Here is a 17,043-nt window from a genome sequence, read left to right as displayed (position 1 = left end):
AGTTTTCTGAGCTTTACTTTCCTCCTCTATAAAATGAGTTCTATACTGATTAATGTGGTATAGACACAAAAATAAATTCTCACTTTCTTTTGCAATAATAGACATGTAGTTGGCCACACAGCTAGTAAAATTACATTTCCAAGGCTGCCTTGCTGTTAGATATGCCAAAAGACCAATTCCCTGCCAGTGGAATCTGGGCAGACATGGTATGTTGCGTTTGGCTGTGGGACATGAGATATCTGGGTTTGCTTCCTCCATGTTCTTCTTTCTTCCTTCAAGCTGGAAACCAGAGTAACCCAACCTTGATTTTGGAGATGAGGACAAGACAGCAGGGGTGGCAGAGCAGTGACTTGGAAGGAAGCTGGCTCTCTGAATGAACACATGGATCAGAGCTGCCTGCCCATCTGGAATGCCTGCCCACTGTTACACGAGAAAGAAGTAAACTCTGACTTATTGTTGATTTCCTTATTACAAGCCTAGCCTTACCCTAACCCATATAGTCAAGGTTCTTTATGATGCAAGAAGTATGATACCCAACTCAAAGTAACTTGACAAATGGTATTAATTGCCTTCCATATATCAGAAAATTTCAGAAGTAGGGAAACCTTTAGAGTTGCTTGGTTCAGTACTCAATGACATCATCAAATAATTAATTTTCTTCTTATTCTTTTGATCTTTTTTTTGTGTGTGTGGCGTTAGCTTCACCCTAAGGCTGGTTGCCATCAAGGTAGTAAGATGCGGCACTTTCAATCATCATATCAGCTTACCAGACCTTCCTAGGGGTGGGGGATGGGGGTGGGGGGGCCAGGGGGGGCTTCTTTCTAATGCTCCAGCAAACTTCCTATTGGCCCACTTTTGGTCATATGCTTCCCCTGAACTATAACCAGAGAAAGGGATTACATCCATCCAGTCACTTGTCCCATCCCTAGTGGCAGGGGCAGCTCACTTCTTGAAAACTTATGAGTCATGTGGAGGAGGTGTGGACACCCTAATCAAAATTGGAGCAGTTATTAAGATAAGAGGGAGTGGATTTTGGGGAGAAACCATCATGTCCACTACAGGGATATAATGATTATTTTAAGGATGAAGTTAAATGAGATAACACATATAAAGGGCCTACCTAGCACAGTGCTTAGCTCATAGAGGTGTTCAACTCTTCTATCCTAGATCTGGTTAGCCATGCCACAGTGATAAAGGGTTAGAGAAGATTCCCTTTTTGAGTGCCTGGTGATTGTACTTGTAGGACCAGCAAAACAGGATTGTCATGTACCTTTCGGTTTCAAGATTTCTGTCACCAATAGCAATTATTGGTAGGAAAAGCCCATGGTTGGCATTACCAACTCATATTCAGCTCCAAGAGAATGAATAAAAGAAGGCTTGGCCTTTCAAAGACTCTCTTCCTCCATTGGTCATAGATGCTCACTGGTCCATTAATTTATAAAGACCCAAGTTTGAGATTCCTGAAGGGACTGCCTGCCCAGTACCGTATGTTAGCCATGCTGCTTCAGGTAGAATACTGGTTGATGTATTTGGACCAGGTGATTGGCTTTTCTGCCTCCATCTGCTTACTGCAGTCTGCATAATATACTACATGAAAAGACTCTGGGCTTTAGTCTGAGAATTCACTTTACCATCACTAACTGTGTGATTTATATCTTTATGCCTCAATTCCTGCAACTGCAAAATAGGGCCTTGAATCTTTTTCTAGCAATTGTTAAGGGTTATTGTTTCAAAGAAATGATGTGTTTCTGGAGGCGGGCTCCAGAAATTGAACCCAGGTCTCCAGCATGGCAGGCAAGAATTCTGCCACTGAGCCATCATTACACCACCCTTGATGCAAGTTTCTTTTGTGGGGGAGGACACTTTAAGCTCCTACCAAGTTCAAAATGAACTAGGAATGTATTTTTAAATTAAAGGAGTTAGTAAACACAATAACGGAAATACTTCGCTGGAAAATAAGTTTCTCCATACTAAGGTTCAACTTACCTGGGACTTGGGAAACAAAATTGATTGAGAGAGAACAGGCCAAGGGAAATATTTTTGTTCAAGGTGACTGACTGGGGATAGGCCAGATTTCATTAAAACAATTATGTATTGATTGCCTCCATGTGTCTGCTGCTGGTATTTTACATGTGCTAGCTGATTTAATCCCTTTAATAGCCCTATGAGGTAAATACTATACCAGTTCTATGGATGTGGAACCCAAGCCTGAGAGTGGTTAAATAAAGGACCAAAGTCACATTTAGCAAGCCCAGTATTTGAAAGTCACAAGTGTTTAACCACTAAGGCAAACAAGCCATCGCCTGATTCAGGCAGGAAGAGGAGGCTGTCCCCAGGTAGACCAGTTTATAAGACTAGGAGACACTCATCCAGGGGCTTGCAATTACTCTTTCATAGGTTTATTCATTTATTTGATCCATAAATGTTTACTGAGAATTTCTCATGTAATAGGAACTGTGTTAGATGTGGAATAAAACAATGAATAAAATACAGTCCCTGTGGGTTTAAGAAACATTGGTACAGCAGAATAGTTTGTCAGACATTCCCTCCATCCTCAGTTCAGTTCCATTAGGAAAATTGCTCCTATTGCCTGGCCAATATTAAAGTTTTACACATTATTGTTCTGTAGAAATGATCTGCTTATACTGCTTCCTGCCAGAGAATGGCACATGTCCATAATAACCGAAGATCACATAACAATGATTTCATTTCAGAGGCAACAGCACAATCGTTTTGAAATGGTAATAATTGCCTATTGCTCTTGAGATTATCTTATTGTCTGGCAAATGGTTATGAAGACAGTGGGATTTTAAGAGGCCATTCAAGTAAGAGTGACAGAAGAAACTATTTTTTATTTTCCTCTGAATGACTCTCAAAGTAAATATTTAATTCAGAACCCATAAAGTCTGAAAGAACTTCTATGATAAACTCAAATTCCTTAAAGCCAAAGGGAGGCTGAATTATAGAACAACAGGGAAAATAAAGGTGGGGCTCATATATGGAGTATTGCTTGCTTTGAGGGATTCTGAATGGAATGGAGATGTGCTAGGCGTCACCCACAATTAAAATGGCCTCTGAAGTGATGTTTTGCATCTGAATTTAAAAGGACTGTACCCCTCTTCTTCCCCAGGTATTGTGCAAATAAAAAGCCTAGGTCTGAAGCCATTCTAGTTTTACCTGCCCGTATGAATGGCATTCAATGAATATTTCTTGTGTTTTATTGGCATAGGCAGGCTCCGGAAATTGAACCCAGCTCTCCAGAATGGCAGGCAAGAATTCTGCCATTGAGCCATCATTACACCACCCTTAATGCAATTTTCTTTTGTGTGGGAGGACACTTTAAGCTCCTACCAAGAACCAGACATGTTAATATGTTACATATTTTCGCCCATTTAACACTCACCACAACTTTGTGTGTTAGGTAGCATTTTCACTATTTCACAAAGCTCCTTCTCCTATTCAGATTTATTGATTCATTCAACAAATATTTATGAGTGCCTTCTATGTGCCAAGCATATTCTAAGTGCTGGGGATACAAGAATGAACAAAACCTACAAATAGATGTCCTTCCCCCATGGTGATTTTATTTTAGTGGATGGAGTCTGAGCTCAACAAACATCTCATCTGTGATCCTTTAGAGATCAGTGTTATAGAGAAAGTAAAGAGAGGTTAAGGGGCATCAAGAATACTAGGTGGCAGGGGTCGGGAGATTTTGTGAATTTTTTATAGGATGGTCACAGTATTCATTATCTATTGCTGCATATAAATCATACTAAAACTTAGTGGCTTAAAAGAACAAACATTTATTACCTCCTAGTTTTTGTGGTTCAAGAATCTGGGTGTGGCATAGCTGACATTTCTGTCTCACTGTCACTCAGGAAATTGCTTTCAGAGTGTTGGGTGGAAGCATTAGAAGGATTTAGTTCATTGCAGGCTGTTGGACTGAAGGCCTCAGCTCCTTGCTGGCTATTGGCCGGAGGCCTCTCTCAGTCCCTTGCCAGTGGACTTCTTCATAGGGCAGCTGACAATATGGCAGTTAGCTTTCCTCAGAGCAAGTGAGTTGAATGAATGAGAGAATGAGAGAGTGTGCCCAGGATGGGAGCTACAGTCTTCTTATAACCTAATTTCAGAAATAATATCCCACCACCCCTGCCCACTGCCTAATTCTGTATGTTAGAAGCGGGTCATTAAATCCAGTCCATACTCAAGAGTTGGAGATTAGTTAAAGGCATGAATACCAGAAGGTGGAGATCACTGGGGACCATTTAGAAACTGTCTCAGGGAGGCCTCTCCAATAAGATATTTGAGCAGAAACCCAAAGGGAGGAAGGAATAAACCTGTGACTATCTGGGAAAAGAGAATGGCAGAAAGAAGGAATAGCTAGTGTAAAGGCTGAGGGGGCAATGGTATAAGATGAGGTCAAAGAGATAGTACTGGGTTAGGGAATGGAGAGTTTTATACAGGCCCTGGTGGCAATTTGGATTTTACTGTGAGTGAGAAGGTAAGACTTTGGAGGGCTTTGACTAGAAGAATGATATGACTTGATTAAAGTTTTAAGAGGGTCATTCTGGTTGCTGTGAGGACACTAGATTTGGGAGAGCAGGCATTGGTAGAAGCAATGGGACAAGTTAGAAGGCTATTGAAGTAATCTGAGTGACCATCATGGTTTTGACAGGGCAATAGTAGTGGAGGCTCAAGGACTGTTTGGATTTTGGATATATTTTCTAGTAGAGCTAATAGGATTTGCTGATGGTTTAGATGTGGAATGTGATGAAAGGGAGGAGTCAATGATTACTCCAAGATTTTTGGATTTAGCAACTGGGAGAGTAGAGTTGCCTTTTATTAAGATGGAAAAATACTGGTAGAGGAGCAGGTTTTTTTTTTTTTTTTTTTTTTCCCATTCTACATATGCAATCAGTAATTCTTAATATCATCACATAGATGTATGATCATCATTTCTTAGTACATTTGCATCGATTTAGGAAAAGAACTACCAAAACAACAGAAAAAGATATAGAATGTTAATATAGAGAAAAAAATAAAAATAATAATAATAATAAAAAATAAAAAAATATATATGAAAAAAAGGAAAAAGAAAAAAACAAAAGACACAAACAAACAAACAAAAAACTATAGCTCAGATGCAGCTTCATTCAGTGTTTTAACATAATTACATTACAATTAGGTATTATTGTGCTGTCCATTTTTGAGTTTTTATATCTAGTCCTGTTGCACAGTCTGTATCCCTTCAGCTCCAATTACCCATTATCTTACCCTGTTTTCAATGACATATTCCAAGTTTATTCTCGAATGTCGGTTCACATCAGTGGGACCATACAGTATTTGTCCTTTAGTTTTTGGCTAGACTCGCTCAGCATAATGTTCTCTAGGTTCATCCATGTTATTACATGCTTCATAAGTTTATTCTGTCTTAAAGCTGCATAATATTCCATTGTATGTATATACCACAGTTTGTTTAGCCACTCGTCTGTTGATGGACATTTTGGCTGTTTCCATCTCTTTGCAATTGTAAATAATGCTGCTATAAACATTGGTGTGCAAATGTCTGTTTGTGTCTTTGCCCTTAAGTCCTTTGAGTAGATACCTAGCAATGATATTGCTGGGTCATATGGCAATTCTATATTCAGCTTTTTGAGGAACCGCCAAATTGCCTTCCACAGTGGTTGCACCATTTGACATTCCCACCAACAGTGGATAAGTGTGCCTCTTTCTCTGCATCCTCTCCAGCACTTGTCATTTTCTGTTTTGTTGATAATGGCCATTCTGGTGGGTGTGAGATGATATCTCATTGTGGTTTTGATTTGCATTTCTCTAATGGCCAGGGACATTGAGCATCTCTTCATGTGCCTTTTGGCCATTTGTATTTCCTCTTCTGAGAGGTGTCTGTTCAAGTCTTTTTCCCATTTTGTAATTGGGTTGGCTGTCTTTTTGTTGTTGAGTTGAACAATCTCTTTATAAGAGGAGCAGGTTTTGATGGGGAAAATATAAATCAGGAGTTCTGTACATGTTAAGTTTTAAACGCCTATGAGACATCAAGTGGAGATGTTGAGTAGGCCATTGAAATTTGAGTCTAAAGCTTAGAAGAGCAGAATGAACTATATTTATAAATTTGGAAATTTCCAGCATTAATAGGGTATTAAGACCAATGGACCAGATGAAAATGCTGAAGGAGTAAGCTTAGATTGAGAAGTGGAAAGGTCTGTGGATTGAATCCCTGAGGCACTTTAAGGTTTAGGAATTAGGAAAATGTGGTCAGCAGAGAAGACTGAGAAGGAGTAACTAGAAAGGGAGGAGGAGGAGAACCAAGCGAGATTAGTGCTCTAGAAGCTAAGTGAAAACATGTTTAATGGGGTGGGGTGTGGGGTAGGGGGTGGGGTGGTGGAGTGGGGGAAGAGTGACCAACTGTGTCAAATACTGCCCATAGGTCAAGTAAGATGAGGATTGAGGATTGACCATGGATTTGGGAACATGAAGGTCATTGGTGACCTTGATGAGACCTTGTTTCAGTGGAGAAGGAGAATGATGGGAGATAAAGTGGAGAAGACGAGAACTGATTGCTCTTATTTTTTTTCTTCATTTATCATTTATTTGCAAATATATTCTTTAAAGAATGTAACCTACCTTCTTTGTCTTTTAGAAATGTTTTTATTGTTAAATACAACATATATATAAAGAAAAGAAAGAAAAAGCAATGATTTTCAAAAGTACACTTCAACAAGTAGTTACAGAACAGATTTCAGAGTTCTACTATTTCAGATATTTCCTTCTAGCTGCTCCAAAACACTGGAGGCTAGCAGAAATATATATATTTGTGAAAAATAATGCACACAAAAGCAATACATTTCAAAGCACATTGCAACAACCAGCTGCAGGACAGACTCCAGAGCCTGGTTTGGGTCACAACTTTGGGCCCTACCTCCAGCTGCTCGAAGATACCAAAGACCAAAAACAACATCAATACAACCATTCAGCAGTCACACTTGCCTGCCAAACCCCTACCTCCCACCCTGTACAACTCTACCATCACCCCAGATTTTTCTCCCACTCCCCAGGGGCACCCAGGCCATGCCCAATCCACCTTCCTCTCATGCTGGAAGGGGCTATAGATAATAAGGAATAGGAGGATGGAGCCAGCCGATGTCCTGGAGAGGCTGGTCCCCCTTGCATACCTGGATCCGCTTGGTCCAGGGACCCATCCAGAGGTTGCAGGCCCCTGGAAAGTTACCCCAATTCACTGAACTCCTGCAGAATCTCATATAACAGCCTAGATGTTCTTCAGGATTGGCAGGAATGGCCCCGGCTGGATCCGGAAGGCCATAGTAGGTAGCAATGTCCAACTGAAGCCCTGTGCAAGAGCGACCTCCAGAGCAACTCCCCAACTTCACTGGAACCCTCTCAGCCACTGATGCCCTTGTTTTTTGATAATTGATTTATGGAACCACATGCAACAAGTACACCTGGGGAACTTATTAAAAATATAGATTTTGGAACTCCACTCCAGAATCTCTAGGGGTGAAACTCTGTAGTCTTCATTTTCTGCATATACCACAGGTGATTTGGAGACACATTAAAATCTGAGAACCAATGTCCTACCCCATGTACTTTATCTTAAAACTAGTACAGCTGCTATTTGACTTAAGCTATTTTGAGTATGTTCTGCTTTGTTTTACCCAGATGAACTTTTTGTGGATGATAACTGGTCCTGGGGGCATTTTTGTTATTTCCCTTTAGCTTGTTTCCCCCCCTGAAGTTTTAAGAAAAACTGGACAAAGGCATTTTAAAGCTCTGAAGAATAGTAGTAGGTAAATCTCCCTTCTATAATGGCTCCTAGGAACCACAAGAATTTTGAAATGTTCTGAATCAGCATGGTAGCTTCCTGAGGGCTCTGGGAACTGAAAGAAAAAATTTGTGCAGATTCAGGAGGAATTCACTATTTTGTGGGTCACTGAAGTACTTAATGTCCTGAGTTACTCCCACTTGGAAAGGCTGAGAAAATGTCCCAGTTAGTCCTAAGGAGAGCTGGTAGCACCTGAGTGTTCGTTGTCAGCAGTCTCTGGACATTGTCGCTTTCTGATTTGAGGTTTTGGCCCTAGGACCAGAAACAGCAATGCAGTATAGGAGGAAGCAGTGATTCCAATTTAAACTTGTTTTCCCTGTGTTTTGGACAGAAAAAGGGCCTTACAGTATTTAGGCTTTGGAAAGTGGGTGCTCTAAGTTGATGGTCTGTCTCCCTTTGATTCTGTTTTCTTTTCTTTCAGCCCCTTTCTAAGACCTCAATACTTGTACCCATGTCCAGTTCCTCTGGAACCTTCAGCCTTTCTCACAGGAGAAGATTGACCTCCCCCCTTTCCCCCCTGCCTTGGTCTTTTCTCAAACCTCTCAAACTTCAGGACCTCGATGCCCCAGAAGGGAGGAGGATAAACTGGAAACTAAATCCCATTAATGAAAATTCTGATTCCAATGTTCCTTTCAGTGAGAGCTGCTACTGATTTCCTCTTTAGTCTCCTTAGGAAGCAAGTGACCAAATGACAACAATTTTCTTACAGACAGACCGCATTGCTAACAAAAGTACATAAAAATTATATTCCAGTTACTTCTGTGTGTATTTATATTATCAATTGTGGCCAAGGTAATTTAAAATATGGAAGAAACTAGTGAAAATCATTATGAAAATGACGCACCTAAGTCTAGTTGTGAGTACATGCATGAATATAAGTTCCCCCAATGACTGAAATGGCTTGAAGCAATGGCATATACAGACAAAAAAAAAAAAAAAAAGAAAAAAAGAAAACAAATACACTATATATATAGGTCTTAAATTTACTGCAAAGGAGTAGGCATCCACAGAAAATATGTAACACAGAAAATCCCAGGAAAGATCTGCAAACCCAGCAGGTCTGGAACATATATTTAACAGCTGCCCAGCAACCTAAACTTGTATCTGTGAAGAAAGTTGAGGAAGGTGAGGTTGGAGAGGGTGGCTGCTAAGCTTGTGCATGTTCTACGAAGACAGATGGACAAGCATCATGAAAATTCCAAGACTAGAGAATATAAGATGGACAAAAACTGCATTCCCCAAGAATGTCTCCATGAGAAAAGAAAGTTTCCAGCTGAGCAGAACCCTACCTTCATCACCTCCTCTATGAGAACTGGCAGGCAGTGGATGATAACATCTGAACACGTGTGCATCATTCATTAGTGTGAACACATTTATTTAGATGGGAATGCTACATTAAATATAATTTGCATCAGTTGTCTCCCCTCAATTTTGGGAGAATTCCCTTTTCTTGAAACACTAGTGCTTCTTTCTCCCTTCGGGAAAATCCTGTGAAGACTTGTGAGCTTTGAAAATGATTTCATTAGTGTTTGATGTTACAGCTGATGTTTATGGGATGGTTTCCTTTTTTGGGGGTGGTGGTGGTGGTGCATGGTCCAGGAATTGAACCTGCATGCAAGGCAAGTATTCCACCACTGAACCACCCATACTTCCAGGGTGGTTTGAATTTTTAACAGCATTTTTTCTTGACATATTTGAACCAAGTTCCTCTTTAATCCAAAATGTTATGCAAAACAATGCGCAAGCTAACATCGTTTGGCATAAAAAAAATAACAGAAAGGACCAAAGCCTGGTCTAGCCGATGAAAAAGCTTTGATGTCTGGGCTTATCTAGTTGCCTGAAAATCACTTAATCATTCAGTGACCTGTTCAAATGGGGTCAAGTTAGTTTCTTTTAATAATGCATTGTGGTTAAAAAATATACACAAAATTCTATTTTTTGTTATTCTGTTTTTGGTGAGTAGATTTGTCAAATGTTTTCCAAATGTACTTCTTTCTCTTAAAAGATACAGCAGTGACATTAAACAGACAGTAATTGTTGCATAATTAATGTGTATAGCAGGTGGACCCAGCAATTTTAGTTTGGAATCCCTGCTCCTTAATCCTTCACTGCCTTGCCCTGTCACAGTCCCACCACATCTCCTGTCATGCCTGAGAACCTCCCCCAACACTTGTTAAATAGCACAGTGGACACAATTTAGTTTGCCTTTGAGGGCAGGCCTTAAATTTACTGCAAAGGAGTAAGGCAGGCACTTTCAGCTAAATATGTGTGTGCCCCTCTGTGCAAACACACATTTGTTTTACTCAAATCTCATTCTCAAAGCTCTTTATTACCTGCTTAGTTCAATACACTTCCCTAGCATTCTGCTCCCCCCAGCAAACGCCTGCTTCTCAATTTCTTTCAGTTTTCAGCTACTCTTCACCAATTGAAGGCAACCCACTCAACTGATATAAAAGGACGGATCCTTTTACTAACACAAATCACATACCATATGCTTTCCAAGATACTGAGTTCCGTGCTTTTGTTCACTTCTCTTGTGTATCACCCAAGGTCGAGTTTCCTTTGTTCAGTTCAGACAATACCTCAGGGTAGGGATGGGATGATATGGAACAAATATCTGTAACCAATATTTCCTGCTTCCCGGGAAGGGTCCCTTCACTTGTGCACGTTGAGGGTGAAAGGGAAGGCTCTGCCAGAACTCATCAGTCAGCCTGCTCTTCTCAGGTGTAAACAGGTCTTCCTTTCCCACCAAGTTATATCTCTGATTAAAGGTCTACCTGAGGTGGTCTCAATTTTCTCTCTTCTCTGAACCTCTTTTCTACCTCCTTCTACCAGCTTTTTGCTTTTTAAGTGATAATGAAAAGACCTGGTTTTGCTCTACTGGTAACCAGTCATATAAGTTTAGGCAAGTCATATAAATGCTCTAACCCTAAATTTCTTCATCTGTCGAAAAGAATTTTAGGTTAGATGAATTTTAATGTTCCTTTCAGCACTGTGGTTCTCTGAGTTGAGGTAAACTGGCTCAAGAGAAAGATCTGGGTTGCCTCAGAGCTTGTCTTTGCTCAGCAGGATATGTCCACTCAACCAACTGGCATTTATTGTGCACCTAATGTGTGTCAAGCACTGTATCAGATCTTTCCAACTTGTTTCATTTAATTCCCATAGCACCCCAAGGAGGTAGAATTTGCTATTACTGAAACTGTTTTATAGATGAAGGTGCTAAAACTTGGAAAGATTAAGTAGCAGAGCTGGAGTTAAGCCACCAAACACACGCTATTAACTATTTTGCTGCCACACTTCCCAAAAAATCACTGGCTTTTTGACAACGCCTGCACCAAGTCATCTCCAAAAGCCAATTTATAGTTGCCATCTTGGAATTAGAAGGTCTGAGATCCAGTCTGGGCTCCTTTGTTTACTGTGTAGCCTCTCTGTGTATTGTGGAGCAACTTCGAACCTCAGTTTCCTCATCTGTAAAAGAAAAAAATATCTACCTCATAGAACTGTGGTAAATATGAACATGATATAAACTGTATATCAGTGATTGCCAAGTTCTCTATCCTGCCCCTCTCCCTACTGGCCATGACTTAATTCTAACTGCAGTCGTAGCCCCAGTCCAGGTGCCCAAACCAATCCTGTCCTTGTTTGGAAGGGCTTTAAAGACTCTAGTTCAGTGCTGAGGAGAATTCAAAAGCAACCATCATTCCTGCCACTCTTTATGGCTGAGTTGTTGTAAGTAGGTCTCTATTCTAAGTGCAGCCTGGTAGAGGTATTGAGTTGGGCCATAGGACAATATGGCCTGTGTTTCAACCTCAGTTCTGCCTTTATTAATGACCTTATGCAAGTTACTTCACCTTTCTGAATCTCAGTTTTCACATCTGTAAAATGGAGACAATAATAATAGCTTCTTCAGGGGACTGTTATAAAGATTTAATGGCATAACAGTGTCTGGTATATAGCAATTAATATTGTTACTATTATAGAACTTGCTAGAGTTGTACTTTATAATATAAATGATGTAAATTATATAGTTACATGATTATAACATTAATTAGGTGCCTGCTTAGTTGCCAGATGTCCTTCATGGATAACTTGCCCATTATTCCAGTCTTCCCAGGGATGTGGTCCTTATAATCACACCTTGGGGCAGGACTACTGCAATTGAATCCCTTCCTTGAAACTTTATCTGCTGAGGACTTCCTTGATTTTGGCTTCCCTTCCACATCTCTGCATGTTGCTTTTGCTGGTATCCTGCAAGACCATGCTCTGACTGCCACTCCAAACCTCAGCAAGAGGTGGTATGGTTATTCGGCAAAAGAATACTGACTGATGTTTTCTTTGAAACGATAGGCTCTTTCCTCATATGTAAGAAAACACCTTCTGAATGTCTAAATCAGAATAAGTTGTTCTTTCAAGTAAAAATGGCATTTCATGAAAAAAGTAGTTTCAGCTGGCAACTCAAAGAGCAACACGTGTTTTTCTTGGAGACAATCATGCTACTTTGGTGTGCATCAGAGGTGCTTTGTGTGAACTTTCCAGTTTGACACAAAGAATATTATAAAAACCTACACTCAAGTGTTGAGATGAAATTAGCAATTTTTAATGCTACATCAAGGACATTTTTAAGTGAAATGGACTTTTTCTTTTAACTTTTTTTTTTCAATGAGAGTGTGGTGGTAAAAAGAATACGATGACTACCAGGGCCAATTTGGTGCCACTGCCTCGATTTGCTCTAAGGTGCCAGTGGTTTGACTTAGTATTACTATTGCACAATCAGTTTAAATGCCATGTAGAGAAAAAGGCAAGCCATTTTTTAGTATAATATTAAAATAATTTTGATGTCAAGGACCCTCTGAAAGGGTATTGGAAACCCTCATGGCTTTGCAAACCACCCTTTGAGAAGATGAATGAGAGAAAATGAAAAGGACACAAGGTGAAAGAGTTGCCCTTGGTTTCAGAACCGTTGCTGCCTGGGAACTCATGTCCTCCGCATGCCCTCACCTTCCAGTCCCTATCAGCTCTCCTGCTGCCCGTGACCTGGGCTGTCCATGAGGCAATGTGAAAACATCTTTGGGAACCCCAGGCATTGAGCCTTTTTGTGTGTTCTGCTTTTTGTGTGTTCTGTGGTAGTGCTAGGAAGGGGAACAGAAATGCCTAAAACTATCTTCCTCCCTTTCCTTCCAACTATAAGGATTTAATAATGAAAACACTAGTATAACTATATAAAGTCTTCAAACTGCTGGATAAACTCAAAATAGAACTGAACCAGAAATGTCTACCCTTCTCCTTGTGGTTAGAAAACCACTGTCCCTGAAAGGGGGCTGAATTGATTACCTTGAACATTATCCCTTCACGTTTTATTTTCCCTGGACTGTAATAGAAGAGTTTGGAAAAACAAATCCCTGGCTGTATATGTTGAACGTGGAACAGCCTGGAGGACAGCCTTTCCTTAGTGTTACCACATGTAAATAGATCTGGAAGCTTTGAACTGTGAGCCTATTGGGCTCCCTTCCAAACTCCTGAGGCTTTGTTTAATATAAAAACATGCTTGGCAACTTATATCAAAGGTCTAATCCTTTACTATGTTTCTATAACTAGGTTAAACAGTATGTATGATAACAAAAATATTTACCTGCGATAAAGGATAATTAATAGGATTAAGTACATTTGGTTATTTCTGCTCCAAATATGCTGAAATAAGCTTTTTTTAAATCTAAAATTCTGTTTTGTTCTTGAAGACTTTAGATAAGAAAATTATGTTTTCAGAGCCATAGACTTTGGCAGATTCCTAAGAGTCCAAAACTGTGTTTGGGTTTGTTTTTTAAGTTTATCCATTTATTACAATCATTATTTATCAAGGACCTATGCTGTGCCAAGCATTGTTATAGATATGGGAATGGAGCAGTGAATAAGAGAAACACAGCCTCTGTGCTCATGAAGCTTATAATCTAAAACGGAGAGAGAAAAAATAACAAGTAAACAAATAAGCAAGGTAATTTTATGTAGTGGCAAGGGTATGAAGGAAATAACATAGGATGTGAGGATGGTGAATCCCGAGGCAGATGGTGGGGCCCCATCTTGGGAGGTGTGGTAGTTAGATTCAGTTGTCAACTTGGCCAGGTAAGAGTACCTAGTTTTGTTGCTACAGACATGAGCCAACAGTACGTGAACCTCATCTGTTGCTGATTTACATTTGCAGTCGGCTAGGAGGAGTGCCTGCTGCACTGAAGGACGTTTGACTTAATTGGCTGATGCTTAAATGAGAGACTGCAACATAGCACAGCCCAAGCAGCTCAGCATTCCTCATTTCAGTACTCGCAGCTCAGCCCAGGCCTTTGGAGATGCAGAAAGAAGTCACCCTGGGGAAAGTTGTTGGAACCCAGGGGCCTGGAGAGAAGGCCAGCAGAGACCATCCTGTGCCTTCCCACGTAAGAAAGAACCTCAGTGGAAAGTTAGCTGCTTTTCCTCTGAAGAACTAACAAAATAAACCCCCTTTTATTAAAAGCCAATCCATTTCTGGTGTGTTGCATTCCAGCAGTTAGCAAACTAGAACAGATTTTGGTACTGGAGAGTGGGATGCTGCTGTGGTTTGCAAATACCAGATCTGATGGAACATTTTTTTGCATGGCTAAGGGGAAGATTTTGGAGGAATTGTGAAGAGAATGACGGAGAAGTCTTGGAGTGCTTGAAGAGACTGTTGGTGTAAATGGAATTACTACCAATCTTGACAAAGGAGAACACAAAAGGGAGAGATTGGAGTTTGCAGAGTGAGAACCATGGAAGCTCGGGTCTGAAGCCAAGAAAACTCGGCCAGGAGAGTGGACCCACCCATATACAAGGAGAGGGTGAGTTTACCCTGAAGGGTGAGGATGAGTCTTCTCTCTCATTGCAGTGGAAGAATTGTGCAGCCTCAGGCCTTGGAAAATGTGTAGCACGCTCCTTGGGGGACTGGGAGAGCCTGGCTGCCACCACATGGAGGGGTTGAGCATGTGCCCCAGAAATGGCAGAGAGTGCAGGGGTGGCCCTGATGCCTGGAGAGAGTGGAGCTGAGAGGTGGTCTCCTCGATGTTCCCTGAGGTTGATTTGGAAAGAGGCCGGCCACTGCACAGGCCCTTGGAAGGGGTGGGACTGCCACTTTCTAAAGCCGAAGGATAAATAACTTTCAGACTTTGAAATCCCACGGCACTTGCCCTGAAGGTTTTACATCTGTGTTTCTTCCGATTTCTCCCTATGGAAATGAAAATCTGTGTCCTGTGAATATCCTCCTTTGCATATTTTCCCCCGGGGAAAGTTGTTGGAACCCAGGGGCCTGGAGAGAAGGCCAGCAGAGACCATCCTGTGCCTTCCCACATAAGAAAAACCTCAGTGGAAAGTTAGCTGCCTTTCCTCTGAAGAACTAACAAGATAAATCCCCTTTTATTAAAAGCCAATCCGTTTCTGGTGTGTTGCATTCCAGCAGCTAGCAAACTAGAACAGGAGGTGAGATTTAAGCTGTGGGCTGAATGATGAGAAAGAGCCAACCAAGGAGGAGCCAAGTGGAAGATATTTGAAGCAGAGGGGAGAGCAAGTGCAAAGGCCCTGGAGTAGAAATATATTTGGTGGTTGTGAGGAATAAAATGAAGGGTGGTGTGGTTTGAGGGCAGTGAGCAAAGGAGAAAAAAGTGCAGGTCAGATCATGCAGAGATTTGTAAGCCCTGGTCACTCACCTGGGTTTTATTACAAGTGAAATAGAAGCCGTTAGAGGGTTTTAAAATAGAGTGCAACATGAATTGATTTTTCCTTTTGAATGGCCACTCTGGAAGCTTTGTGGAGGACAGATTTTAGGGAGGCAAGGGGAGGGGAGTTAGGAGCCTCTGATGATGGTATGACTGGATGGTGGCAGTGAAAATGGAGAGTAGAAAATGGGTTTGAAGATATATTTTAAAGACAGAGTCAAAAGGGAGGCATCACGATTATAACCAGATATATATATTTTTTCTTTGAGCTACTGGATGGAGGGTGAAGGCAGAAATTAAGATGGGTATGTCTGGGAAAGCAAGAGGACTGGGAGCTGGTTGGGGCAGTGGGCTGGGGGGTAGGGTGGGTTGTGGGTGGGGAATTGGGCAAGTGCTTTTTGAGGATGGAAAGCCCAATTTTGTTTTGGACAATGTGTCAGGTGGGATTTTGTTCAGCAGCAAGGAACTGAAAATCTGACAAACTATGTATTAATCAAGACCTGACTGGGATGGCAGCTCATAAATGCCACTGGGAGTCCAGGCACGTTCTCCTGCCTGGCCATCCGTAGCATGCGTCTTTTATCCTCACTCACATGCCGTAGGTCCATGCATAGCATCAGCCTCAACGCAGGTTAAGGGGAAAGCCAAAAGAAGAATGGGGTAGTGCTTACATCAGGAAAGCAGAAACTTTCTCAGGACAACCCAGCAGACCTCTACTTTTATCTCATTGACCAAAAATGATGTCATGTTTCCACCCCTAGCTGCAAGAGAGGCTGAGCTTTTTAGCAGGGCACATTGGTTCACTGAACAAAATTGGGTATTTTTATAAGTAATAAGGGGCAAATGGATATTGTGGAGGCAGGCAACCAGCAGTGTCTCTGGGGATGCATTATGATTAAGAACGCTATTGTACATGCAAATGGAACAGTCAAGTAATGTTGGAAAGACAAGCATGAAGTTCAGGGGCAGGTCAGACCTGATCACGTTAAAGTCAAAATCATATTTAAAGCCAAGCGAGTAGAAGAGATCGACTAGTTAGAGAATATAGATGGAAACTTGTTGAGTCTGTATTTGTTTCTTTGACCTGCCTTAATTGTTTTCATTAAATTTAACAAAATTTTAATGCACACTTTCCATGTGTCAGGAATTGTTTCAGACTCTCAGGGAATAAGGATGAAAAATATGTGCCTCTTACTTTTAAGGAGCTTAGAGATAGGAAAAAAAATCATCTCCATTAAATGATTCACCATAGCACATATTAAAAATTAATTCATTTATGTATATTTGTAGCATTATATCTGAATTATGACAATAGCTCTACTGCAGATTCACTTTTTAAGTGAGAATTTAAGTAATTTGCTAATGTTAGACTCACCTGTCTATGTATGTACATTTGCATGTTTTAATTTGGAAATGCATCAAGAAAAACTCGGATTTTTGACGATGATTAAATGCTAGCCTTATTATTAGTAC

The sequence above is a fragment of the Tamandua tetradactyla genome, chromosome 7, assembly GCF_023851605.1.
Source record: "Tamandua tetradactyla isolate mTamTet1 chromosome 7, mTamTet1.pri, whole genome shotgun sequence".
Lineage (NCBI taxonomy): Eukaryota > Metazoa > Chordata > Mammalia > Pilosa > Myrmecophagidae > Tamandua > Tamandua tetradactyla.
The sequence above is the reverse complement of the archived record's forward strand: the minus strand, read 5'-3'. Positions refer to the sequence as shown.